We start from the raw sequence: 27,652 nt of genomic DNA on the forward strand, positions 1-27,652 counted from the left end.
TATGTAATCTTTTGCTTGTTAGTGAATGCAGGCTTCAAGGAGAAGGAGCTCATCTGGATCGAAGAGGCTTGGCTGCTACAAACAAGCGTTGGACTAAAGGTAAGCCTTAAACACCTGGTTGCTTTTATTTTAAATGCATATTTAGGGAAAGATAGTGCTTGATTGTTTTGTTTGTCACTAGAAAAGCCTTGTTTTCTAGGGAGGTCGGTTTTGTCCGCAAAATTGACTCTTTCCGCATGACAGTACTGGAACACGATTGATGTTGGTTGTTTTCTTGTCCACGTTGTCTTGCAGTTCTACTAGTTCTTATCCCTCGATCCCTTCAGGGTTGTCAAAGACAACCTATTGAATGGTCTTTTCTCCTTGGTCTAAGAATTCTTGATTCGAAACCAAGTTGGTATCAACACTTCCTCCTTCTTGTCTCAGTCCTGCATAACAATTAGCAGCATTAATGAGAGGTATATTAACTGATCCAAAGGTTGTAGGAAATTTAGAACTGGAAATTAATCTACCCTTACTGTCTCTAGGTCTACATGTACTCCTATGCATAAAGATAAAGGAAATAGAAACTTAAGAACAAGCAGTGATTGGTCAGAATTTGGAGCAACCCCACAAAATTGGATGCGTGGATCTTCACTCACACCTTATCGTACACTCTCCACCCTTTGACAGTCCTGCAAGATCTTGAAACTCGAATAATAATATTTACCTGAATAAGAAATTGCAAACTCCCCGACAATGACGCCAAAATTTTGAGAGATTTAATAGGTGTATTAATTCTCCTGCATCTATATGTCAATCTGGGCTCGTAAACACGAGTTGTACTATGCTTTCTACATTCAGTTCTTGGTCAGAGCTTTAATGTTTCCTTTATAATGATCAACTAAGTAATGGAACACATAAATGCTTGTAAACACACAACTCAAAAAGGAAATAAATCCATCTTGCTAACATAGGAAGAATCAATAATCAAATTCAACTTAAAGACTTTGAAATCTCTATAAACTTAACCTATTCTATTCTTGAACTGAAATCTGGACTCAAGTGAAGACTTAATTCTTTACCACAGATTCCACTTTGACAGACTATGAAAGCAAATTCCTAATCAAACAGACTCCACACATCAACTCAACAGTTTAAAGTTGCATTCGAAATCCAAATCCTAATTTCTATCTCTTGTAATTTACACTTGAAATAATTAAAAGATTTGATCTATTTGCGATGGTAATTCAATTTTAGACTAAGCAATCAATCTTGCACTCAATAATTGTTCTTGATTCAAACCCTAGAATGAGAAAGGCTTCACATTAATTCCACTGTCTTGACAACAAGTAAAAGATCTTTATGTTAGGAACTAATCTGAATACTTTGTCTCATATACTTAACCAAACAACTTGATCTCTCACACTCAACTAATCTACATACATATTACCTAATCTGTAATAACCTTAGGAACAAGCTCAAATATCAAACCCTAATTCTATTTTCAAGAATGAAAAGAAAATAAGACAACTATGAATTGCTATAAGACACACAAAACTGTACTTAAGAGGCTATCCTACAGTTGCATTTAACATGAATCAAATCTCAAACTAAGCTCAAGCAAACCTACTTAAGATTTCGGCAAACCAACACTCTGTCTTCTCAATGAAAAGGTAAGTCACACAGTTGATTGCAACCTTAACTACTTTGAAACCTAATCAAGCACACATTATACAAATCCAATGCTAATGGAAACTATGATTTCAACCAACAATATCAAATTCTAGGCTACAGTATTGCACTCAAGCACTCAAAACAAAGAAAAAGGAATCACACTGAAAGCTGAATCACTTACTTGAATTTCAAAATCAATCTGGGAAATTTATTAAGAAGCTAAGAATTTATCGAGAAACACGACTAGATTAAGCTATGATAAGTTAAGCTATTCCAATCAGTCAGTCTGGAAAGAAATACTCCTATGGCACACACATTCATGAAAATAATTTAAAGGAAAACCAATTGATTTGATAATGGAAAAAAACAAGCAATGCGATTTCTATTTGGAATTAACTGAAATTCACTCAATGCATATTACCAATCTGACTTACTACTCTACATAACTAAACCCACACCATATCAATCCTTGCACCACAATGAATTATATTAACTTCAGCATTCAAGGGTGCGTTCTGCGTTTTCAACAAAGGGATCAACTCACCACAACCATTCGATTCACAACATGATTGAAACAAGTTTTCATATGACTGCAATAGCACAATTAGGACAATACATCTCGTTTCTTTGGAGAACAGAGTATTACTCTGTCTTAAAGGTGGGTGTGCCAATCTCTATGATGCACACAATAATTACACATTTAGATTGCTAAATGGAAATGTTTGAAAACGCATACAATGGTTAGCACACTGAAATCATTCCAAATCAATGAAAGCCTCCACGCAACATATAAACGATTAATATACAAACTAGAGACAAACGAGAAGCAACTATAATTGACACACGACTATGTTTCCTAAGAAATAATACAGAGCTAATCCCAGATGATGGTGGGCCCAGCCACACCTGGGGAAGCTTACTTACTTACAGAAAAATGGAAATCTTTAACACATCTAATTCATGAACTCACAACAAACCATCCAGTGAATCGATATGAACTTAATGCATGGCCATAATAATAGTCTTCAATTAAAAATAATATGTCTGGAGATAATACTTCAAAGATACAATAATAGTATTCTCTTTTTCTCACTAACTTCCTAGTTATTACAGATCAATGTTTATAAGCATCGACTTTAGTTAAAAACAACACTGTACCATACATAACAAGTCTAATGACTTGGCTAAATTAATCTTCCAGATTAGATTGCTGGAACGACTTGTTCTATTTAGCATAACAAATCCTCAACTAACCCCAACATTGACATAAGCTAGGTTCAATGAGGATAGTGAAGATCTTCATCATTGATCCGAATTTAAACAGGAACGCAAAAAAATTACAGAGATAACCATAAACATAGAGATGCAGCAGAAATAATACTTCATTTCATTAATGTAAAATACTGAAATATGCTTACAAAACAACAATGGAAATAAACTAGCTAGGGTGATGGTAGCTTATCTCTGAGGAGAGATGTGGCGGCTACATGCCTTTGAACTGTGTTACAATGAGGCTCAAAGGCCTATTTATTATTAGGAAATAATGGAAAACCCTAAACATCCAAAAACCTAACCCTCGAAGATGAAACACCAAACTGTGGGCCTCATTTGGGTAAATTGGTACATCAACTTCCCGGGGTCGTAACTTTGGCATACGATCTCCATTTGACGCGCACAGTACCTCGTTAGAAATATCTATCTGAGAACTACAACTTTGGGAAGAGCAACATTGGTTTGTGGACCCTTGTTGCTCCCAGTTTTCCCAAAAAACGTCATTTAGGGCCTCAAAATGGCTCCGGAAGTTCAGGACCTAAAACACTGCTAAAAGTAGTAAATTGTGCTACAATTAAGGAGACTGAAAAGCTGAAAGAAACAATGGCGGGGGTCCAAGTGGACTTGGCAGGTGGCCACCAATATCCACCTGGATCATTCCTCCCCCCTTAGGAAGCAATGGCCCCCATTGCGTTGATTTCCTCCATGAGATGAGGAAACTTCTGCTGAACTTGGTCCCTGGTGAGCCACTTGCCCTGGTGAAGGAGTTGGCCTGCTTTGACAACTCGATATGATTGGATATTCTGTTGGTGAGTGTGCTTGATCTGTGTTTCCATGATTCAATCAGTTGCAGCTTGTTCTCTGCAATCTGGATTTAACTCTGTGGGTGTGAGATGTTCTGCAATGTTGGATGTGTCTAGTAATGGTGGAAAGTATGGCCGAAGGCGGTCCACATTGAACACTCGGTGTAGGCCAAGGAATGGGGGAATGCTGAGCTCAAATGTAATGTCTCCCACAACCTTGGTAATGGTGTAAGGACCATATCAGACTGGTCTAAGTTTCCAATAGGCTCCAATAAGGCGTTCCTTTTGCAAATGCAACCAGACTTTGTCACCCACCTGAAACTTGTGTGGCACCTGATGTTGATCATGTCGCTGCTTGTACTTAGCATTTGATTTCTCCAGAATGTCATGGACCTATTGGAAAATATGTTGGATGTGCTCAATGAAGCTATTTTCCTTATTTGTTTTGGATTGGACATGAGTCGAATCTACGTGAGTAGCTGGAAATGGCATGACCACATCAATGGGACATAGTGGCTGGAATCCCAAGCCTACCTGAAAAGGGTTGTGGCCTGTCAAGCTGTGGAGAGCCCAGTTGTAGCTATGCTGAACATAGGGGAGGCTCTCATCCCATGTGCATGGATGCTTTGAGTTGTACATGTGCAAAATGTGTACGATCATCCTATTGAAAACCTCTGTCTGGCCATCAGTTTGAGGATGGAAAGCTATGGACTTAGTGAGTTTGGTGTCGAGCATCGACTAGAGACTGGACCAAAATGTACTGAAGAACCTGCTCTCCCGATTTGAGATGATAGACTGTGGGATCCAAAAGTGTACCCACACTTGTTCAAAGAAGAGTTTAGTAGTGGCTTCTATTGTGATATTCTTCTTACAGGCAGCCATAATGGCGATCTTCGAGAATCTGTTGACGACCACAAAGACACAGTCGTTTCCATGCTTAGTGGAAGAAAGGCCTGACATGTAATCCATGGAGATGGATTCCCAAGGTTGACTAGGGGTAGGCAGCGGGATATAGAGGCCTTGATTCTTGATGGTCGGTTTGGCAATGGTGTAGGCAGTGCATGATCTGATGTACTTCTCGACATCTGTCGAAGATTCAGCCAATAGAAATACTTCTGCAGTACTGCCACCATTTTCTCGACCCTGAAATGTCCAGTAGCTTGACTGTAGTGTGCTTCCCAAATCATCTTGGCACGCTTGCTTGAAGGAACATAAAGGTGACCCAGGTGGCATAATAGGGCATCCTAGAGGTGAAAATCTGGGACATGCTGACCCTCCAAGAGTGTCTGGTATGTGTGGCCGAATTCTGGGTCGCTTTTCTAGAGAAGTGGCCAATCAGAAGTCTCATGCCCACAAGAGTTGAGCACAGTGGTTAACGCCATGATCGGTGGTCAACTGAGGCAATCTAAAATATTATTGGTGCTACCCTTCTTATACTTGATATTCAAATGGAACTGTTGCAGGTATGTGGACCACTTCTGATGGTGATCATTCTGCAATTTTCCTTGGGTCTGTATGAACTACAGGGGCCAGTGTTTTGTGTGGATGACCGTTTCCTTCCCCAAAATGTAATGCTTCCATTGTCGGTAGGCCTGCACAATGGAATACATCTCTTTGTCATAAGTGGGATACATTCGAACTGTGTTTGAAAGTGTCTCACTGTGATATGCCATTGGATGCCTGTGTTGAGTAAGGACTGCCCCAATAGCATTGTCAGAGGCATTTTTCTCGACCTCAAATGGTTATTGAAAGTTTGTTAATGCGAGCACTGGTGTCGTGCAGAGGCGATCTTTCAACTCTGTGAATGCCTTCTGTTGAGATTTCGACCAAAATAATTTTTCTTTCGCTTCTCCCTTGATGACTTGACTCAAGGGCCAAGTGATATGAGAAAATCCCAACACGAACCTGCGGTAGAAGTTGGCAAGACCTAGAAAGCTACGGAGCTCTGTCAAAGTGGTTGGAGATGTCCAATCTGGAATGAATTGGATCTTGGATGGATCCACATGCACCCCATGTTCATCAATAATGTATCCCAAATACTGAACCTAGGTCATTCCAAAATTGCATTTCTCCAAATTAGCACATAACTTGTGTTGCCGCAATGTTTGGAGAAGTTGTTGGATGTGGTGGAGGTGCTCTTCCCAACTCTGGCTGAAGATCAGGATTCATCCAAGTATACCACTATAAATGAGTTGGTGAATGGTCACAAGATGTCATCCATTAGCCTCATGAAGGTTGCAGCAGCATTCGTCAATCCGAAAGGCATAACCAACCATTCAAAATGTCCCTCCTTGGCTTTGAAGGCAGTCTTCCACACATCAGAGGGTTTGATTGGTACCTGGTGATATCCTGACTTCAAATCGATCTTGTTGAAATATTTTGCCACCTTCAGTTGGTCCAAGAGGTCATCAATCCATGGGATCAGGTACCTATTATGGAAAATGATCTTGTTCAGTGCTCGATAGTCAATACAGAGTCTCCAAGTACCATCCTTCTTCTGTACCAACACGATCAGGCTCCCACAGGGCGATGAACTTGGATGGACGTGACATTCTGCAACAACTCCTAAATCTGCCTCTTGATTTCAACATTCTCTAGAACAGAGCGTCGATAGATTTGTCCATTGGGCAGCGGTGCACCTACGGTCAGATCAATGGAGTGCTTGACCTGAAAGTGCAGAGGAACCCCTACGGGGGAGGTGAAGATGTCCTCTTACTCCTCCACGACCTTGTCCATCTGTAGTTGTCGTGTGGAGGGGCCCTGTCTGGAGGTCGTGGCCACCATCTTCTTCTTTCCTTGAGGGCATATCACCAGGAAAACAAATTTCCCAGTTTCGAAAATGAGCTTACTGCATTGTTTTGTAGTAATCAAAGAGATGGCGGTAGGCGGCGCTACCTCCAGTATCTTGTACAACTTATTTCCCAAAGTAACAATAACAACACGGGGCTTTGATTCATACACAACATGTCTCTTCCATAGTATGGTTGTCCTAATAATACATCACAAACTTCAAGGGGAGAAATTTCACACAATACCTCATCCATGAAAGGCTTGATGTGGTATGGAAGGCAACACTGTTGGCTTACGCGAAGATCCCGTCGTTGGTGAAGCCACCCGATGGTGTACAATTGTGGATGTGTTGCGGTCAGTAAGCCCAGCTGCTTCACGACCTCTGCCAAAATGAGTTTGTTTTGGCTCCCGCTGTCAACAATAAACTTTAGCGGGGAGCCCTTTACCCACATATGGGAGTGGAAGAGACGCTCCTCCTCCTTTGGATCTTTGGGTTCCTCCTTTTGGATCTTCGTGGTGGCAACAGTGGCATTGTGCTCTGCATCAATGATCTGCTTCCCTTTTTCATTCCCCTTATTGGTTTCTGACTCAAAGTCGGAACATGCATTTGATTCTGAAACCTTTAGCTTAGCCACTAGTGACTGCTTGGCCTGACACTCACTTGTGTTGTGAGTGGAGCTCTTATGGAACTCACACCACTTTCCTGTGTCATTTTTCGACTTCATAGCACTGTTATTTGCTTGCATCTTTGGCGGGTTGTCTAGAGTCGCCCTGCCTTGGCTGTGTCCTTTGTTCTGCAGTTTGGGGGCACCTTTCCCTTGCTTTAGACTCACAGATCCAAAGTATTGCTTCTTCTGTTTAAACTTTTGCTTGACCTTAACGGCATATCAGTATGCCGTGCCGAGCGAGGGGATGTTCAGTAATTCTATTTCTTCCTGGATGTACTTGTGCAGGCAGTCGCGGTATTTGACTACCAAATGCTGCTCTGAATCCTTGATACCCAACTTTGTGCGAAGGTTATGGAAAATATTGGTAAACTCTGACACGTCTTGGTCCCTTCCCTGTCGCAGCGTGGTCCACTTTATGTATTGATCCTCATAGATTTTGACAGGGTAGTCTGCTCCTTGATGGCATCCTGGAATGAATCCCAAGTGGGTGCAACTGAAAATAGTGAGCCTATACTTTCATCCTTCTGCTCGCAGTAGGTTTGTTATTGGGAAATCTAGCGTCTATGCAGAGCTGCTAGTCCCACTAAGATGGGTAGCTATCTTAAAAACAAACAGATTAAAGTTACTTTCGTTTTCCTTTATGAGAAGTAGATAGGAGAGGATCAAAGAATACCAACCTCGATCTTTCGCTCAGTTCTTTGCTTGTCCCTTCTCCTCACTGACAGGTCTTTGCCACTTCTCCCTTGACCACTCCGCTTCAAAGAGTACCTGTAAAGTCAAAGCAGCATAATACCTTCAAAGTGCAGAGATCTACAATGATAAACAATATAGGACTAGATATATATTGACCACACAAATGCATATACTATCAGACATACAAGAATGTGGAGGAAAACTTGAATAGCTTTATTGATATAAAGATTAGAAGAGAGGATTACAACCCATTGTTCTAACCCAACGTCATCCTCCCAGCATGAAATCCCTTCTTCACCTCATGAAAAGCTTAGACCACCCAACACTATGATATTCCACCAGGAAACCAACATCACTTCCTTACAAGATACAAAATTCCAGCCTCTGGATCTCTGGGATGAGGGATCCATATATAGATGATTGCAGGGGGTGAGTCAGCTTCTGAGATTTTGATTAGCGTCCTCTCTCTGATAGTTCTTGATTCCACTTGGAGATTGATGATCTCTTACTCATCCCTGGGCGAATTCAGAGAGGCAAGTGTCACAGGAGAAGTTTATGGAAGATTCCATGACGATCCACCTTGCAAACTGTCTTTGCCATTTGTCTACTCTCGCCCATTGCACCCTACAGAAGAGATTTCTAGTATGCATCGCACCCTTTACACTGAGCAGGTGAGATGCATCGCACCCTCTGCACTGGGCAGTCTATATGGTCCAGCTTTGACCAGTTCTGAGCAGGTTTCTGTGGAGAACTTCTGGGAGATGATGTAATCAGCTAACCTTGTTCCTTTAGGGTGTGAAGCAACACTTTTAGGGACTTAGGAGCCCTTGGTTTATGGACATGTATGATTGGGGTTGCAGTGCCCAAAAATGTCTGTAATAGTTGCCCCCTAAAGCATGAGGTCGTTAATCCTTTGATGTCGGGTGAAATGCTTTATCATGAGGATTCAAAGTTTTTTCAAGCTGGAAGGCGACCTGTAATAAGATACAATACAATACATTATCTTCATAATATTTTTCATGATCTAGGTGAGGCGGGCATTCCCATGCTCAGCTTTATAAATTCATTTTCATGTACATAAGATAGACAACCATCTGCGTGGCAGACTGATGATTATGATAGAGCCATCATCCTTTGATTCGGATGATCATCTGTGCAGAAACGATGTACATTTGATGTCTTTATTTTCCTGAATATATCGCAGCCCGGATGGATGAAACTAGATCCGAGATCTTCAAACTCATCCAATCTTCACTCGGAGTACAAGTCGATGCATGTGAAAGATGTTCTGGAGTTGAACATGGAAAGACATCGCTTGATTACCAGCCAATGATGTAAGCTGTTAACAGGCGCGAGAGGAATCACCGATAATGATGATGACCCTCAAGGTACTACAGTACAATTTGCGTGGTGTGAAAAAGGGAATTGGCATCGAACACCACGTAAAATCTTTCAGTCGAAGGCCATTGATGTAAACCTGTCGCCAGAAGTGAGAAACTTGCCATTGAGGCATGTAAGCTTCAAAGTACTGAAAGGGTTGTTCCTAAGTTGACTTCTTGGATAATAAGCTGATGTTGACAAGAAGTGACCCGTCGCAGGAGGGCCTTAATGAATCCCACATCTATGACACGGAATGGAGTAAATGATTTTGGAGGTGAAAACGATCTGATGATATAGGGTTCAGGGTGGCGGTCATGAAAGAATGGAGCGTGAATGTATTGCAGTGGATGAGACACAAGTGAATTCTCTGAGCGACTTCTCTTGAACATACCGGTGACACTGACATGGATTGGTAGCGTTAACCCCAAATATGGATGGTGCGATGGACCAATGGTGATATGACTGGTGAACAGAATAACCCAACCCGACTCGGACATGGAGTGAAAGTGTCATGTTCAAGAGCGACTTGCTACCAATAAATTTTCTTCAAGTTTTCTTCCCAATTTTTCCCCAGTCATTACTCACCAGTACCTCTTTATTTTTATCAATCTTGAGGAGGATAACATATGCTTGTTCTATAATTTTCCCTTCGGGCAAACCCATCGCTACGTTTTAACGAGCCTAGCGACAATGAAACTCGTTCTTGTCTATATGGACAAGTTTGTTGCCATTGGTTTTAACGAGTTTAATGAAAAAGATAACTAGGTCCTTTTCAATTTTAGAGAGTCTAAAAGGGACGTAAAGGAAACTCCAATAAACCTTTTTCGTCATATAATCCCTTAAGTCTGAAAAAGTATAAAATAATATGAAAGGGATGAATTTTTGATAATTTTAACGAGCCGAACAAAACAAGCGCTCGATCTTTTTGTGTAATAATCCCTCAGGTCCAAAAAGATTAAAATCTAGAGGAGGGATAGCACTCCTGGTAGCTTTAACGAGCTGGAGAGGCCAACTGCTTAGTAATATTTTCATATTTTACGAGTCAGACGAAAAGAGCTTAAAGGAGACTCGTTTTTTGAGGAACGAGTGATAATTTCAGGTAGCAGCTGATTCCAGGTAAGGTTTGGAATTTTCCAATCACGGTAGTGTCACAAGGATGGCTAATAGGATCACTCTTTGTATCTGTTCCTCAAAAAGGGGTAAACAATCAAATGGAGATGAATAATCAGCTAAAACAGAGTGGAGGTGATGATGGGAACACGACCAAGGCTCAAAAGCTGATGATAATGCATTCACAATGGTTATTTACCGGAAATTGGTTCATTTTTTAATGAGCTTAAACTCTGGGGGAAACATTTGCTCATTTCTTATGCTTAATTTTTAATGAGCTTGAACTTCACATAAAAACTGCTCGTGCCAGTCGTATAATAAGGATGTCTCATCGATAGATTCCATTTTTATGGAGCTTGCACCTTTCGAAGCTATGCTCCGCTGCCTCTCGTATGCAAGCTAGGAACGACCAACTATGCTCCTCTACTTAACTACCAAGATCACTACCAGTAGGTAGGAAAATTTTTCCTTTACTTTGCTGGTCCCATCTGGCCCCTGTGAAGACGAACGGTCGACTCGACCACTCACCCGACCTAGGCAGTTGAAGTTAGCAGAACCATAGAGTTAGCATTATGTTGGTCACTTTTCACTTGCTCACAAAAGGTTTGCATGCCCCCAGGTATAGTGAAGTAAAGTTTCCAGGTTACCATTTAGAAGTTCTCGCGTTCTCAAGATAGTTTCCATCCACACAGCAGATAGAAACACTTCCTCGGCTTAGTCCATCTAGAAAAAGGATCCAATCACCTAACCTTGACGAAGGAATCTTATCCCGGTCTAACTCCCTCTTCCTATACGGACGAGCATTGGACCAGTCATATATCCTTCGCGGAAACTTACCCTATACCTAGAGTTTCCCTGCTGAAGCAGACTAGGGTGCATGCCCCCTAGCTTTCAGTTATGTCCCCTCGAATTACTCGCGTTATTCAGGTGGATGGACTGGAGTTTGATGAGACATTCCTTGCATGAAAAGACCATTTAGGGATGGCATTTGACTATTAGCTATGTGTGAGCCAGGGAATGAAAGCTAGTCTATGAGCTGGACCACTCAGCCTTCATGCAGAAAACACATTACTCTAAAGAGTGAGGAGACAATGGCTCCCATGCTATAAATATAGTCGCACCCAAGGAGTAGATTATAATCTAGAGGTACTTGGACTACCATTACGTTCATATAAACGGTTTTCCTTCTCAACGTTATAGGTACATTGGGAAGAATCCCTAATGGTCGACTGGTTCCTTTGTCGAAGCCTGTCAGATTTCTCATCTCAGGCCGAAGCGATGGTGAACCAAGCGCTTTCCAAGCAATTGAGGAAAGGATACTCACAGAAGCCCCTTCATCTATGATGGTATCGACCATGACCATTTTTTAAGCTTGTACAATGATTCAGAATGGTACACTAGCTGGTAAACAGGGTTTGCCTAGTAGATTCCAATCGAAGGAAACGACTAGGTTGCTTGGAGGTGGGACCGAATAGACGGCCAGATATGACTCTGACGAACTTCCTTCCTGCGGTAAAGGAACGGGTAGATTGCCCCCATGTTCATCGGAGTCTGTGTTTATGAAAAGAATTTGAACAGTGTCGTTCTCATTCTCTTCGGTGATTGTATCATCTGAAGATGGACCTTCCGAAGACAAGACTGGGTCAACTGCCACCTCAACCTTTTGAATTTTCTTTGGTATGGATTCAACGGGTTTATCTTCAATGACAGATGTTTCGACCGACCATAATGGCGTGTCAGTCGGATTTTCAACTAGTGACGGACTCGGCAAGAGTTTCTTGTATCCAGGAGGAAGCCATAGCAGTGAAGCAGGATGGTTATCCAAGACTCTTTTAGCTTCATCTAGGAAGGGAAAACAGTGGACGACGTGATCGCCTTCACACAGTTTACAAGGAAATTTACATTTCCTTTTTTGTCCAAATGCTTCGCTTTCACTAGTTGATGGTGTACTTTCAACATGATCTTCAGAGGTTAATGACATCGGATTGTGCAAATGAGGAGACCAGTCCCTTAAGATCCGAGGGATGCAAGGACAATCTCGATGATAGTGTTCTCCTTTGCAAATGACACATGGAGATTTAGGCTTGGATGGTGCGGTGTGTGGATTTTCACTAGACGATGCCTGGTTACCCCTTTTCACCTTTGGCTCCTTCTTCTTCTTCTCTTTCTTCTCCTTCCCCTTCTTCTCCTTCTTAGTTACTTGATTTTTGGCTTTACCAGCTTCATCAAGCGAAGAGGAAGGAGGAGAGGGAGAATCGGATGAAGTAGAAGGTTGGGGGGTAACTTTAGTATCATCTAGTTGCTGACTCGATTGTTCAGGAATCACGGTATTCTGAACAACGAAGGTCGAGAAGAGCCATATTGGCAAGCTAATCGTCAATCCTGGAAGTGAAAATGTGGCCATATGATGTGCACCAACATCTCCCCAAGAGGAGAAAGGACTAGGATTTCCTCCAAGGGGAAATCCTTGGTTGGTGGACTCCATTTTTCTCAACCTAAGACCAACGCAGGAATGGTGATATTGTTCCGATTAAAATAAATTTTAGATGCTTTGACACAACTTGTTTTTTCAATTTTTAAGAGTCGAGAAAAAACAAAAGATGACTCTAGTCGCCTTTGATTTTTAATGAGCCTGAATTGAAAAGTGCTCAGATGGACCTTTTCCTTTAAGGAGTCTGAAAAGGAACGAAAGAGACTACTCTGGAAATCTAGACAGAGGGATTACCAAACCAATCGCAAAACTGCAGAATACTTTTTACGGTATGGTAGTCAATCTTCCCGAATGCTGTGTTCAGTGCATTGCGATCGATAAGGCAGCAGACACGGCTTCCTATGGATAAAGGATATAGCCTATTGTGGTCTCCCAATATATACTCGACAGTACGTGGGAGCACAAGTCCATACTGTCACTTTTTGTCTCAAAGAGGAGGAATCACCCAACCAACAATGAAAGCGATAGTTACCAGGCTTTACGACGCTGGAATACGTCTCTAGCCTAGACTTCTAGATGTTGTGCGTTAGGTTCCAAAGCGTTTTTATGTTCATTGAATTTATTTTACAGTTGATCTTTCTTAAGAAATTTGCCTTTCAGGTTCACCGCATGATGTGGATATACAATTCCTAAAATGCAATCTAAGATGATAAACAATCGTTTAATCTTCTTTTTGCAATGAAAATCCTAGCTACTAAAAAAAGAGAGATGATATTCTTTCAACATAGAGCAGAGAGCACACACTAAATGCACTGTCCTAAATCAAACCAACAAGCAGTCTAAATGAAAATACACATGCATGTATTTGTTTTCAGCTTTCTTAATGTGTGAATGACAAGAAGAATGCTAAGTACAAATCTGAATTATCTTTTCAAAGCGATAGTACTAACAAATTTCTTTTCAAAAACGAAAGGAAGATAATGACGACACTTTGCTATTTTGAATTGAAAACTGCTTTCGACACTTGAAAAACTACTAATTCAAATCAAATACAAGAGTAGCTGTATAATCGACCATCAAGAAAAATAGAATTATTTTCTTTTATTGAAAACGACACTTGCGACACTTCCAAATCAAAAGACGACAGTTTGATTATGCTACTTTTTGTAAAAGAGAACTGTAGATGGCGCACAATACATAAAAACATTCACAATTATTTGTACTATGGAGGCGGAATCATGGAAAGGAAGGGAGTTTCCACAGTGGTATACTGATCACAGACAACAAAACTCCTGAATAAAGCTGAAGAGAGTGAACACAGAAACCAAAATCTGAGAGCAGAAGAGGTCTTGTCTGATCAGCGCACTTGCAACACAGGGAAAGTGCGATGCAGGGCACCTACTACACACAGGAGGTGTGATGCATCTACATCCCCAAGAGGAGAAAGTGCGATGGTCCAGGGATGAGACTTAAACTTGGTTCTTGGTCACAGTTTGCAGCTTAGTTCAGGGATTTAGGTCGAGCTAATGATAGTCAGTAAATAGAAATCACAGGGGCTGATCTAATGAGGTTACTAGAGCCACCACTAGGGAAATTAGGATGTTTGCAAATCGATTGTTTAGTTTATAAACAAAACCCGGAGATAGACTGAAGCAGCATTGATCTACTTTGCACTTGCATAGCAAATGCAGTTCGAAGGCTAGCTAGCTTAACTTCAGGCTCCATCTGTAAGTTTATAAAGCAAACAAGTATAGACAAGCAAACAAGCTATTCGCTCCCCAGCGGAGTCGCCATTTTGTTATCGAGAAATCTAGTGTCTATGCAGAGGTGCTAGTCCCACTAAGACGGGTAGCTATCTTAGAAACAAACAGATTAAAGTTACTTTCGTTTTCCTTTATGAGAAGTAGATAGGAGAGGATCAAAGAATACCAACCTCGATCTTTCGCTCGGTTCTTTGCTTGTCCCTTCTCCTCACCGACAGGTCTTTGCCACTTCTCCCTTGACCACTCCGCTTCAAAGAGTACCTGTAAAGTCAAAGCAGCATAATACCTTCAAAGTGTAGAGATCTACAGTCATAAACAATACAGGACTAGATATATATTGGCCACACAAATGCATATACTATCAAACATACAAGAATGTGGAGGAAAACTTGAATAACTTTATTGATATAAAGATTAGAAGAGAGGATTACAACCCATTGTTCTGACCCAGCGTCATCCTCCCAGCATGAAAGCCCTTCTTCACCTCATGAAAATCTTAGACCACCCAACACTATGATATTCCACCAGGAAACCAACAACACTTCCTTACAAGATACAAAATTCCAGCCTCTGGATCTCTGGGATGAGGGATCCATATATAGATGATTGCAGGGGGTGAGTCAGCTTCTGGGATTTTGATTAGTGTCCTCTCTCTGATAATTCTTGATTCCACTTGGAGATTGATGATCTCTTACTCATCCCTGGGCAAATTTAGAGAGGCAAGTGTCACAGGAGAAGTTTCTGGAAGATTCCATGACGATCCACCTTGCAAACTGTCTCTACCATTTGTCTAATCTCGCCCATCACACCCTACAGAAGAGATTTCTAGTATGCATAGCACCCTTTACACTGAGCAGGTGAGATGCATCACACCCTTTGCACTGGGTAGTCTGTATGGTCCAGCTTTGACCAGTTCTGAGCAGTTTTTTGTGGAGAACTTCTGGGAGTTGATGTAATCAGCTGACCTTGTTCCTTTAGGGTGTGAAGCAACACTTTTAGGGACTTAGGAGCCCTTGGTTTATGGACATGTATGATTGGGGTTGCAGTGCCCAAAAATTTCTATAACAAGGTTTCCCACGAGTCTTTGACATGGGGGGCTGCTTTGAGAAGAGCGAAAATAATCTTTTCCCGACTGGAAAAATCATGAATAGAAAAATAACCCTCTAGCAGGTTTAACCATTTATCGACAACATCTGCATCTATTTGACCCTCGAATATTGGGATTTCAAAATTAACTTGTACCTTAAATGGTGTGGCATTTCCAGAGTAGCTGTTGGAAGCCGATGCATTGCCCCTGGGTAGCCACTGAAGGATCTGGGCGAAGCTATCCATCATCGCATTCCTTTATTTCTTGAGGGCTTCTTCGAGCAATATTTTGATAGGATCTCCTGCCCCCTCATCTTTATTTTTATCCACCATGGGAGGCCATCAGGATTTTCGAGGTTAGTCTTGCAAAGGTTTGACCAGTTCAAGCCCTAACGCCTTATATCCCGACCTCATTGGGGACATGCAAAGAAAAACAGAGAAAAAGCAGACCGCTCTGATACCACTGATTTAGACTTAAACAGGAACGCAAAAAAATTACAGAGATAACCATAAACATAGAGATGCAACGGAAATAATACTTCATTTCATTAATGTAAAATACTGAAATATGCTTACAAAACAACAATGGAAATAAACCAGCTAGGGCAATGGTAGCTTATCTTTGAGAAGAGATGTGGTGGCTACATGCCTCTGAACTGTGTTACAATGAGGCTCGAAGGCCTATTTATTGTTGAGAAATAATGGAAAACCCTAAACATCCAAAAACCTAACCCTAGAAGATGAAACACCAAAATGTGGGCCCTGTTTGGGTAAATTGGTACATCAACTTCCCAGGGTCGTAACTTTGGCATATGATCTTCGTTTGGCGCGCATAGTATCTCGTTAGAAAGATCTATCTGAGAACTACAACTTTGGGAAGGAACCAATGTTTCTCCCAGTTTTCCCAAAAAACGTCGTTTAGGGCCTCATAACGGCTCCAGATGTTCAGGACCTAAAAAACTGCTAAAAATAGTACACTGTGCTACAATTAAGGAGACTGAAGCGCTGAAAGAAACAATGGCGGGAGTCCAAGTGGACTTCGTAGGTGGCCACCAATATCCACCTGGATCATTCCTCCCCCCTTAGGAAGCAATGGTCCCCATTGCGTTGAGTTCCTCCATGAGATGAGTAAACTTTTGCTGAACTTGGTCCCTGGTGAGCCACTTGCCCTGGTGAAGGAGTTGGCTTGCTTTGACAACTTGATACAATTGGATATTCTATTGGCAAGTGTGCTTGATCTGTGTGTCCATGATCCGATCAGTTGCAGCTTGTTCCCTGCAATCTGGATTTAACTTTGTGGGTGTGAGCTATTCTGCAATGTTGGATGTGTATAGTAATTGTGGAAAGTATGGCCGAAGGTGATCCACATTGAACACTGGGCGTAGGCCAAGGAATGGGGGAATGTTAAGCTCAAATGCATTGTCTCCGACAGCCTTGGTAATGGTTTAAGGACCATATCAGATTTGTCTGAGTTTCTGATAGGCTCCGATAAGGCGTTCCTTTTGCAAATGCAACCAGACTTTGTCACCCACCTGAAACTTGTGTGGCACCCGATGTTGATCATGTTGCTGCTTGTACTTGGCATTTGATTTCTCCATAATGTCATGGACCTACTGGCAAATATGTTGGATGTGCTCAATGAAGCTGTTTTCCTTATCTGTTTTGGACTGGACATGAGCCAAATTTGCGTGAGTAGCTGCAAATGGCATGGCCACATCAATGGGACATAGTGGCTGGAATCCCAAGCCCACCTAAAAAGCGCTGTGGCCAGTCAAGCTTTGGAGAGCTCGGTTGTAGCTGTGCTGAACATAGGGGAGGCTCTTGTCCCATGTGCATGGATGCTTTGAGTTGTACATGCACAGAATGTGTACAATCATCTTGTTGAAAATCTCTGTCTGGCCATCAGTTTGAGGATGGAAGGCTGTGGACTTAGTGAGTTTGGTGTCAAGCATCGACTAGAGACTGGACCAAAATGTACTGAGGAACCTACTGTCTCAATTTGAGATGATAAACTGAGGGATCCCAAAGTGTACCCACATGTTCAAAGAAGAGTTTAGCAGTGGATTCTGTTGTAATATTCTTCTTGCAGGTAGCCATAATGGCCATCTTCGAGAATCTGTCGACGACTACAAAAACACAATCGTTTCCATGCTTAGTGGAAGGGAGGCCTGACATGTAATCCATCGAGATGGATTTCCAAGGTCAACAAGGGGTAGGCAGCTGGATATAGAGGCCTTGCTTCTTGATGGTCAGTTTGGCAATGGCACAGACAGTGCATGATCTGATGTACTTCCCAACATCCTATCAAAGATTCAACCAATAGAAATATTTATGCAGTATTGCCACCATTTTCTCGACCCCGAAATGTCCAGCAGCCCGACTGTAGTGTGATTCCAAAATCATCTTGGCATGCTTGCTTGAAGGAACACAAAGGTGACCCAGGTAGCATAACAAGGCATCCTGGAGGTGAAAATCTGGAACATGCTGGCCCTCCAAGAGTGTCTGGTATGTGTGGCCAAATTCTGGGTCACTTTTCTCGAGAAGTGGCCAATTAGAAGTCTCATGCCCACAAGAGTTGAGCACAGTGGTTAATGCCATGATCGGTGGTCGACTGAGGCAATCTACAAATTTATTGGTGCTACCCTTCTTATACATGATATTCAAATGGAACTGTTGCAGGTATGTGGACCACTTCTGATGGCGATCATTCTGCAATTTCCCTTGGGTCTGTATGAACTGCAGGGGTCGGTGGTCTGTGTGGATGACCATTTCCTTCCCCAAAATGTAATGCTTCCATTGTTGGTAGGCCTGCACAATGGAATACCATAAGTGGGATACTTCTAGACTGTGTTTGAAAGTGTCTCACTGTGATATGCCATTAGATGCCCGTGTTGAGTAAGGACTGCCCCAATAGCATAGTTAGAGGCATCTGTCTCGACCTCAAATGGTTGTTGCAAGTCTAGTAATGCGAGCACTAGTGCCATGCAGAGGCGATCTTTCAACTCTGTGAATGCATTCTATTGAGATTCTGACCAAAGGAATTTTGCTTTCGCTCCTCTCTTGGTGACTTGACTCAAGGGCCATGTGATAAGAGAAAATACCAACACGAACCTGCGTTAGAAGTTGGCAAGACCTAGAAAGCTGTGGAGCTCTGTCAGAGTGGTTGGAGATGGCCAATCTCGAATGACTTGGATCTTGGATGGATCCACATGCACCCCCTGTTCATCAATAATGTATCCCAGATACTGAACATGGGTCATGCCAAAAGTGCATTTCTCCAAATTGGCACATAACTTGTGTTGCCGCAGTGTTTGGAGAAGCTGTCGGATGTGGTGGAGGTGCTCTTCCCACCTCTGGCTAAAGATCAGGATGTCATCTAAGTATACCACTACAAATGAGTTGGTGAATGGCCGCAATATGTCATCCATTAGCCTCATGAAGGTTGCAGGACCATTCGTCAATCCGAAAGGCATAACCAACCATTCAAAAAGTCCCTCGTTGGCTTTGAAGGCAGTCTTCCACACAACAGAGGGTTCGATTGGTACCTGGTGATATCCTGACTTCAAATCGATCTTGTTGAAATATTTTTCCCCCTTCAGTTGGTCCAAGAGGTCATCAATCTGTGGGATCGGGTACCTATTACGGACAGTGATCTTCTTCAACGCCCAATAGTCAATACAGAGTCTCCAAGTCCCATCCTTCTTCTGTACCAACATGATCGGGCTCCCACAGGGTGATGAACTTGGATGGATGTGACCTTTCTGCAGCAGCTCCTGAATCTGCCTCTTGATTTCATCATTCTCTAGAACGGAGCACTGATAGATTTTTCGATTAGGCAGTGGCGCACCTGGGGTCAGATCAATGGAGTGCTTGACCTGACAGTGCAGAGCAACCCCTGCAGGGAAGGTGAAGATGTCCTCGTACTCCTCCACGACCTTGTCCATCTATAGTTGTCGTGTGGAGGGGCCCTGTCTAGAGGTCGTGGCCACCATCTTCTTCTTTCCTTGAGGGCATATCATTAGGAAAACAAATTTACTGGTTTTGGAAATGAGCTTACTGCATTGTTTTGCAGTAATCAAAGAGATGGCGGTAGGCGGTGCTACCTCCCGTATCCTGTACAACTTATTTCCCAAAGTAACAATAACAGCACGGGGCCTTGATTCATACACAACATGTCGCTTCCCCAAGTATGGTTGTCCTAATAATACATCACAAACTTCAAGGGGAGCAATGTCACACAATACCTCATCCATGAAGGGCTTGATGTGGTATGGAAGGTGACACCGCTGGCTCATGCGAAGATCGCGTCCTTGGTGAAGCAACCCATTGGTGTATGGTTGTGGATGTGTTGTGGTCGGTAAGCCCAACCGCTTCACGACCTCTGCTGAAATGAGGTTCTTTTTGCTTCCGCTGTCAACAATAAACTGTAGCGGGGAGCCCTTTACCCACATCTGGGAGTGGAAGAGACGCTCCTCCTCCTTTGGATCTCTGGTTTCCTCCTTCTAGATCTTCGTGGTGGCGATGGTGGCGTTGGGTTTCGCATCAATAATCTGCTTCCCTTTGTCGTTCCCCTTGTCAGGTTTTGACTTAGAGTCGGAACCTGCATTTGATTTTGAAACCTTTAGCTTGGCCACTAGTGACTTCTTGGCCCGACACTCACTTGTGTTGTGAGTGGAGCTCTTATGGAACTCACACCACTTTCCTGTGTCCTTTTTTGGCTTCACGGTGTATTATTTGCTTGCAGCTTTGGTGGGTTGTCTGGGGCCGCCCCGCCTTGGCTTTGTCCTTTGTTCTACAATTTGGGGGCACCTTTCCCTTGCTTCAGATTCACAGATCCAAAGTTTCGCTTCTATTTAAACTTTTTCTCGACCTTGACGGCATATCGGTATGATGTGCTGAGCGAGGGGATGTTCAGGAATTCTATTTCTTCCTGGATGTACCTATGTAGGCAGCCACGGTATTTGACTACCAAATGCTGCTCCGAATCCTTGATACCCAACTTTGTGCAAAGGTTTGACTAGTTCAAGCCCTAACTCCTTATATCCTGACCTCGTTGGGGACATGCAAAGAAAAATAGAGAAAAAGAAGACCGCTATGATACCACTAATTTGGATTTAAACAGGAACGCAAAAAAATTATAGAGATAACCATAAACACAGACATGTAGCAGAAATAATACTTCATTTCATTAATGTAAAATACTAAAATATGCCTACAAAATAGCAATGGAAATAAACCAGCTATGGCGATGGTAGCTTTTCTTTGAGAAGAGATGTCGCAGCTACATGCCTCTGAACTGTGTTACAATGAGGCTCAAAGGCCTATTTATTGTTTAGAAACAATGGAAAACCATAAACATCCAAAAACCTAACCCTATAACATGAAACACCAAATTGTGGGCCCCGTTTGGGTAAATTGGTACATCAACTTCCTGGAGTCGTAACTTTGGCATACGATCTCCGTTTGACGTGCACAATATCTCGTTAGAAATATTTATCTGAGAACTACAACTTTGGGAAGAGCAACATCAGTTCGAGGACCCATGTTTCTCCCAGTTTTCCCAAGAAACGTCGTTTAGGGCCTCAAAACGGCTCCAAAAGTTTAGGACCCGAAAAACTGCTAAAAATAGTAAACTGTGCTACAATTAAGGAGACTGAAAAGCTGTAAGAAACAATGGCAGGGGTTCAAGTGGACTTGGCAGGTGGCCACCAATATCCACCTGGATCAATCATGGCAGATATTGAACTTGTTCGATCACAGCTATGGGTGGCTCTATCACCTAGAAGCATGCAACCTATTCATCCTTTATATCGTTGAGTACCGATCTTGAAATGGTTGTTAAGTACAAAAATGGTGGAACATGGCTCATGGAAAAGCACTCTCTTGATATTATTCTGCACAAGCTGCTGCAATATTCACACTCAATTATATCGATTAGTTAGCTCATTGGTAACAACTTAAATCCACTTAAACTTAGCACATAAAAAGTAAAATGACACAATGAAATGCTTTACCTCATGGAAGGATTTTAACAGTTTTAGGGCAATGAAAGTGATAGGAGAGTAGGTATAGGAGTACAAAAATGATAAAAATGGAGATGGGGAATAGTGGAATTGGGGACAAAACAGGGAACCAACATATCTTATGTATTTGTTTTGTAGAACAATAAACAGATCGATGATGGCCTTTTTGTTGCACTAGTGCCAAATTTTAGATAGTTTGTAGAAGCACACCTGAAATGGGACATTTTGTATAACATTTAATTTAATATAAGATTTCATTTAGTTTTTATGGGTTTTTGGGCTCAATATTAGTCCAAATTGTATTCTCAAAGAAGCTGGGAAATTAAGGCTTAGAGGTGGATATAACTAAGGGTTTGTAATGTCTTATTGGAAATTATTTAATGACAAGAATACATTTTGCATGTTTTGAGGGTCTATGTGCAAGTTGCAATGGTTTTGGTTACATGGTGAAAATAGGTTCAAAGAAGGGGTATGTGTGACCATATTGATGGATAACCCGAAGTATAGTATGGGAACCAACATGATAGCTAGTGAAAGTGGTTTACATGAAAATTTGTGGCAATGTTAGTGAAAGTGATTGCAGTGATAGTGGTTACAGGTCATGATAGTGATTACAGGTCATGATAGTGATTACAGTGACAATAATTGCAAGTTGTGATTGTGTTTGAAAATTTTATTTTTATGTATTGATATATTATGATAATGGAACCAATTTAAAAATGATATGAAATATATGTCCACAAGGAGTTGAAGAAGGAGGTCAGTGCTTCCACTAACGTTGGAGCCTCAATCAAGTTGGAGCCTACTCATCATTGAGGTTGGAGCCTCAATCAGGTCAGAGCCTAGAGCAAGTTATAGCCCGCTAAACATCAAGGGGGTGATCCTCAATCAAGTTGGAGCCTATAATGAGAAATTTCTTGCATTCTTTTGAGGTTGGTTCCTGAATCAAGTTGTATCCTACCACAAGTGGCATATTGCATATCTTGGGGGTAGTTTCCTGTAACAGGTTGTAACCTGCAAATCTATGTAATAAATCATAGATAAAGAAGAAAAATATTTGTGGTTTTATTCGATATGGGTTTCCATGTAAAATCTTGTGTCTCTCTTGTGATGTGATGGCTTCTTGATATGTTATTGATATGATGGTATCTTGATGATGCATTGTTCTATTTGATGATATTATGCTTATGGTTAAGATTCATTACTATATGATTTTTTGATTATGAAAAGTTGTGAAATGATAAAATTGATCTCACATTGGTTCATCCCCCCCTCTCAGTTTGACTTTTAGGATAATAATATGAATAAAGGTGCGACACTTAATAAAAGGTGGGTTCAAGGTAGCAGGTGCCTGCGAGGATGATGGGTTAGAAGGTGTAGGTAACAACTGATGCAAAGGAGGTGGTGGCAGCGTGGTTTGTTGATACATGTTAGGGTTATGCCCTTGTTGATAAGGATGCATGGTTGGATTATACGAGGTACTTGGCATGTTTGGGTAAGGTGCATAGAATTGGGTTTGGGGTTGATAGGCATTGGCATAAGGTTTTGTCCTCCAATTATGGTTCCAGGGAGTGTTTTGTGGTTGCAGAGTAGCCCAAGAAGGGTAAGGTGTTTGGAAGGTCCAAGGCTAAGTTTGACCGTAACCTCGAGAATTTAGATTTGGAAACACATTCTGACTCTAGCCTCTCTAGATGGGCCTTTTGGTGGCTTCAGATTGGTCAATGGTTTCTGTGTTCCCCTTGTAAATAGCCTGTAAGCCAAGAAGTGATGGGAACTTCTCAAATGGGTGTTCAGGAGTACAGATTCCATAGATATCAATGGCATTTAAAGGACATTCCCTGTTTGCATGTTTGTGCCTACGCTTAGAACAAAAGACTGCCATGGCTGCTTTTTTGGCCTCTTGTTTTTGTTTGATTTTCATAGTGTCTAGATGGTCACGGATTGTGTTGAGTATGTCAGTTTTAATTTTTTCTAATAAGTTTCCCAGTTCAACTCTTGTAACAACATTAGCCACAATTTTCTTTAGCACGTAGTATCTGGAATTATCTTTAAGTTCGCGAAGCTTTTTGCCTACTTTAGCATGGCTCCTAGAATAGGTGCGAAAAAGATCGAATACCTCAGAAAATGGATCCTTATAGATTTCCCCACCGCTAAGAAGGTTTAATGTTTCAATGTATTCATCCCTCAGTCCTTTTAGTAACACAATTTTGACAATTATTTCATCTAAGTTTGACCCACGAGATTTGTGAAAAATGTACAGGAATTGTTCAAGATACTCCTCTAGGTTTTCATCTTCTGTTTGTTTCAGCCTAAGGATATCATTGATGTCCCTACTTTTACAAAAATCTTGATACTTTTTAAGGAAGAATGATTTCATGTCATCCCATAAGTATATAGTGTGTTCCCCTATACTCATGAACCATCTAAGGGTTGCATATTTTAAAGTGGTGAGAAACAATTTAAGTTCATGTGCATCCTCATAGTAATTATAACTGTGACATAAAATATTGAGTTCAAAAATAAATGCATTAGGATCTTCAGATGATTTACTGTAGAATAGCAGAAGAGATGCCATTGGGATGTTTTTCATGTTGATGTCGCGAGTCACATCTATGATAGGGAATCTGAAGGCAGTTTCCTCATCGTCTTCCTCTGGCCCTCCCCTTGGTCCTTTCGGGTTGTTTCCTCCAAAGAAGTTAACATTGTGTCGAGGGCCTTATCCTCTCCATGGTGTTCCTCATTGTTTTTGTTCTCCCTGTCGTGGTGGTCCATATTTGCGATGGGCACCCGAAGAGGTTTGCTGATTATAGTGTGAACATGAGGTATTGGAACATGGTTGATGTTAGTTGATTTCTCATCCATGTTATCTCACAAATCTACTGGTTATCCTACCTCGATCCCTTCAGTGTTGTCAAAGACAACTTGTTGAATGTCTTTTCTCCTTGATCTAATAATTCTCGATCTGAAACCAAGTTGGTATCAACACTTCCTCCTTCTTGTCTTAGTCCTGAATATCGATTAGCAACATTAATAAGAGGTATTTTAACTGATCCAAAGGTTTTAGGAAATTTATAACTGGAAATAAATCTACCCTTACTATCTCTAAGTCTACATGTACTCCTACACATAAAGATAAAGGAAATAGAAACTCAAGAACAAGTAGTGATCGGTCAGATTTTGGAGCAACCCCACAAAAGTCGATGCGTGGCTCTTCACTCACGTCTTACGATACACTCTCCACTCTTTGACAATCCTGCAAGATCTTGAATCTCTAATAATAGTAGTTACATGAATAAGAAACTACAACTTCCCCGGTAATGACACCAAAATGTTGAGAGATTTAATGGGTGTATTAATTCTCCTGCATCTATATGTCAATTCGGGCTCGTAAACACAAGTTGTACTCCGTTTTCTAAATTCAGTTCTTGGTAAAAGTTATAATGGTTTCCTTTATGAAATGAGTTAGCTGAATCTAGCACACAATTCATCAAATTCTAGCAAGAAGAATCAATAATCAAATTTTAACCCTGAAACTTTTAATGAGTTTGTATTTAAAACTAGTCTACTTAAATGAAATACCACTCTGAATCACAAGATATATGCTAAGCAAAAAATTCTGATCCAAATACTTCATCAAATAATGAAAACGCTAAGAAACCCTAATTCTGTTACCTATGCTATTCTTGAATGAAAAGTTGCAAATTATAATCTACTTCAAGCATATTCGAAAGGCAAGTAGACTTGAAACTAGACTTTTCAAAGGTAGCTTCAAGTCCTTAGTACGCTGTGATTAGCTTCATTCTTGGGAGCAACTCAGAAGAATTTCTAGCTAAAAATCCTATTTCAATCATCTTGATGGTTTGACTAAGTACAAATATAAATCCTATGCTTGAAATTAAGATGACACAATAACTTCAAAAATGTTATCAAACCCTAGCTTAACAAAATACAATCTTCTAGCATTCAATCATCATGAAAGGAAAACTTAACTAAGTGAAATACCAATTCCTCTTATCAAACCAATGAAAGCTTGTCTTCAAACTGATAAACCTATGTCACTCCAAACCTATACTCTATTTCAAAATAATAGAAATTTGAGTTAAGGGTAATCTTATACCTGATCCAATTAATCAAAGAAAGAAATGATCTATTCTGGAAGTCAATTTTTAATGCTTAACACATGCTCTGAAATTTATGAATAGAAAATTGAAAGTGGAATTAGCTATCTCAACGACTCAATTATCCCAATCATTATAATACCAAGTTAATTTGACAATTATGTTATTTTTATATTAAGTTTCAATGATTTTATGAGATTGATCAGTCGACACTCCACACTGTAAATCTAATTCTCTTGTTGCATCTACCTCACACACAACATTCATGCAATATTTCTCGAGTTCAGATAAGTGTTTGTAATCAGACTGTTATGGAGGAATTGAGATGATCATTGTGCAATTCACTTGTTGTGTAATTCAGGCTTGTGACTTGGGTTGTGCCTACGATTGGGCAATGCTGCTATGTAGCAAGAGATAGAATGATCATGCAGAGGCTATGAAAGGCATTTTAGATTAGAAGCAAAGAATCAACATGCTGGGTTGAAGATGTAGTGAACAAAGGTTACTACATTCATCGTTGATTCACTTTGAGAATAGAGAGTGCCTAAGAGAAATTAAAGAAATGTGTTTTTGTTGAGATCGACTTGTAGAGACTATGCAATCCAATCAACTGTGGATGTTAATTAATCTACTCATTTTCCATATAACCAAATCCAATATGATGAAAACTAGCTCACTCAGAAACCAAAACAAGATATGTCACAAATGCTAGAACACTGTTAAGTAAGAAAAATGAATTCAGAAGCTCTGGAAACAAATTAACATAATCAATCTACGATTTAAACTAAATTTAAATTCCTTTCAAAACAATTCAGAGAAATGAACTAAAACTTAAAGCAATCAAATCGACTACTAGCTATGAAATTAAATTGCCCAGTGGTGGTGGGTCCTTGCCACTACCAGGTATGAAACTTACAGTAAAATGGAGAGAATCAAATGACTATATCAAACATTTACAACTCTTGCAAACAAAATTTCTCCTTCAACGCAAGACCAAAGCCAAGATAATTTCCATTTGATAAAATCCATAGAACAACAAAAGAGTTTAAATCCTTTAGTATGTATGCGTGTATCTATCCCATTCTACATTTTTTCTAGAGGATTTATAATCCATTCCACATATTACAATTTAGTATAAATTAGATCATGGAGATGCCAATTGGATTTCCATTCTAATTGAGCTTAGCAACCAATAACTTTACCTACAAGTTCTAAATGATAAGATCAAATTATGTTGTGGAAGTTGAAAGCTGGCTATGCATTGTTTACTCCGATGAGGTCATGTTGACCATCATGCTCATCCTTAAGTGCAAATATTCAAGTGTAATTTCCTAGAGTGTAATTCTGGATTGCTGCCTTAAGTGCAATTTCCTTTTCTAAGTGAAAAATTCTCTTTTGATGCTGAAGTCATGGGTCCCTGTGAGAGAAATCTTCACATCTATCAACCATAATTATTAGTAAACAAACAGGCACACATTCAACTACCTAATATTGATCATCAAAATGGCTAAAACAACACCATTTGTAATGCTTTTACCTTGGGTGGAAATTAGGTATATTCCATGCAAAAGGAGGTCAAAATGACATGAAAAAGTTCGATTGTAGGTTAAAACAGGGCTAAAAGTAGTATGAAAAGTGTATAAGCAGAGACAAAAATGGGGTCCAACTAGGCAAAAAACCTTTTGCGCTATTTCTTTTCTTGCGTAATGTCCTCTCTTAGCTACTCCATGAGTTTCAACAAAGATTCTACTTCATTCAAAATCGGGCACATATCGTCAGAGTATCTCATCTGATCCCATCTTATACAAATGTCCTGCAATTACTGAGAAATCAACCATGCATACTACCATTTCTTTCTT

This window comes from Pinus tabuliformis, chromosome Q, assembly GCF_031772625.1.
Source record: "Pinus tabuliformis cultivar Carrire ecotype Pingquan chromosome Q, CPIR1, whole genome shotgun sequence".
Lineage (NCBI taxonomy): Eukaryota > Viridiplantae > Streptophyta > Pinopsida > Pinales > Pinaceae > Pinus > Pinus tabuliformis.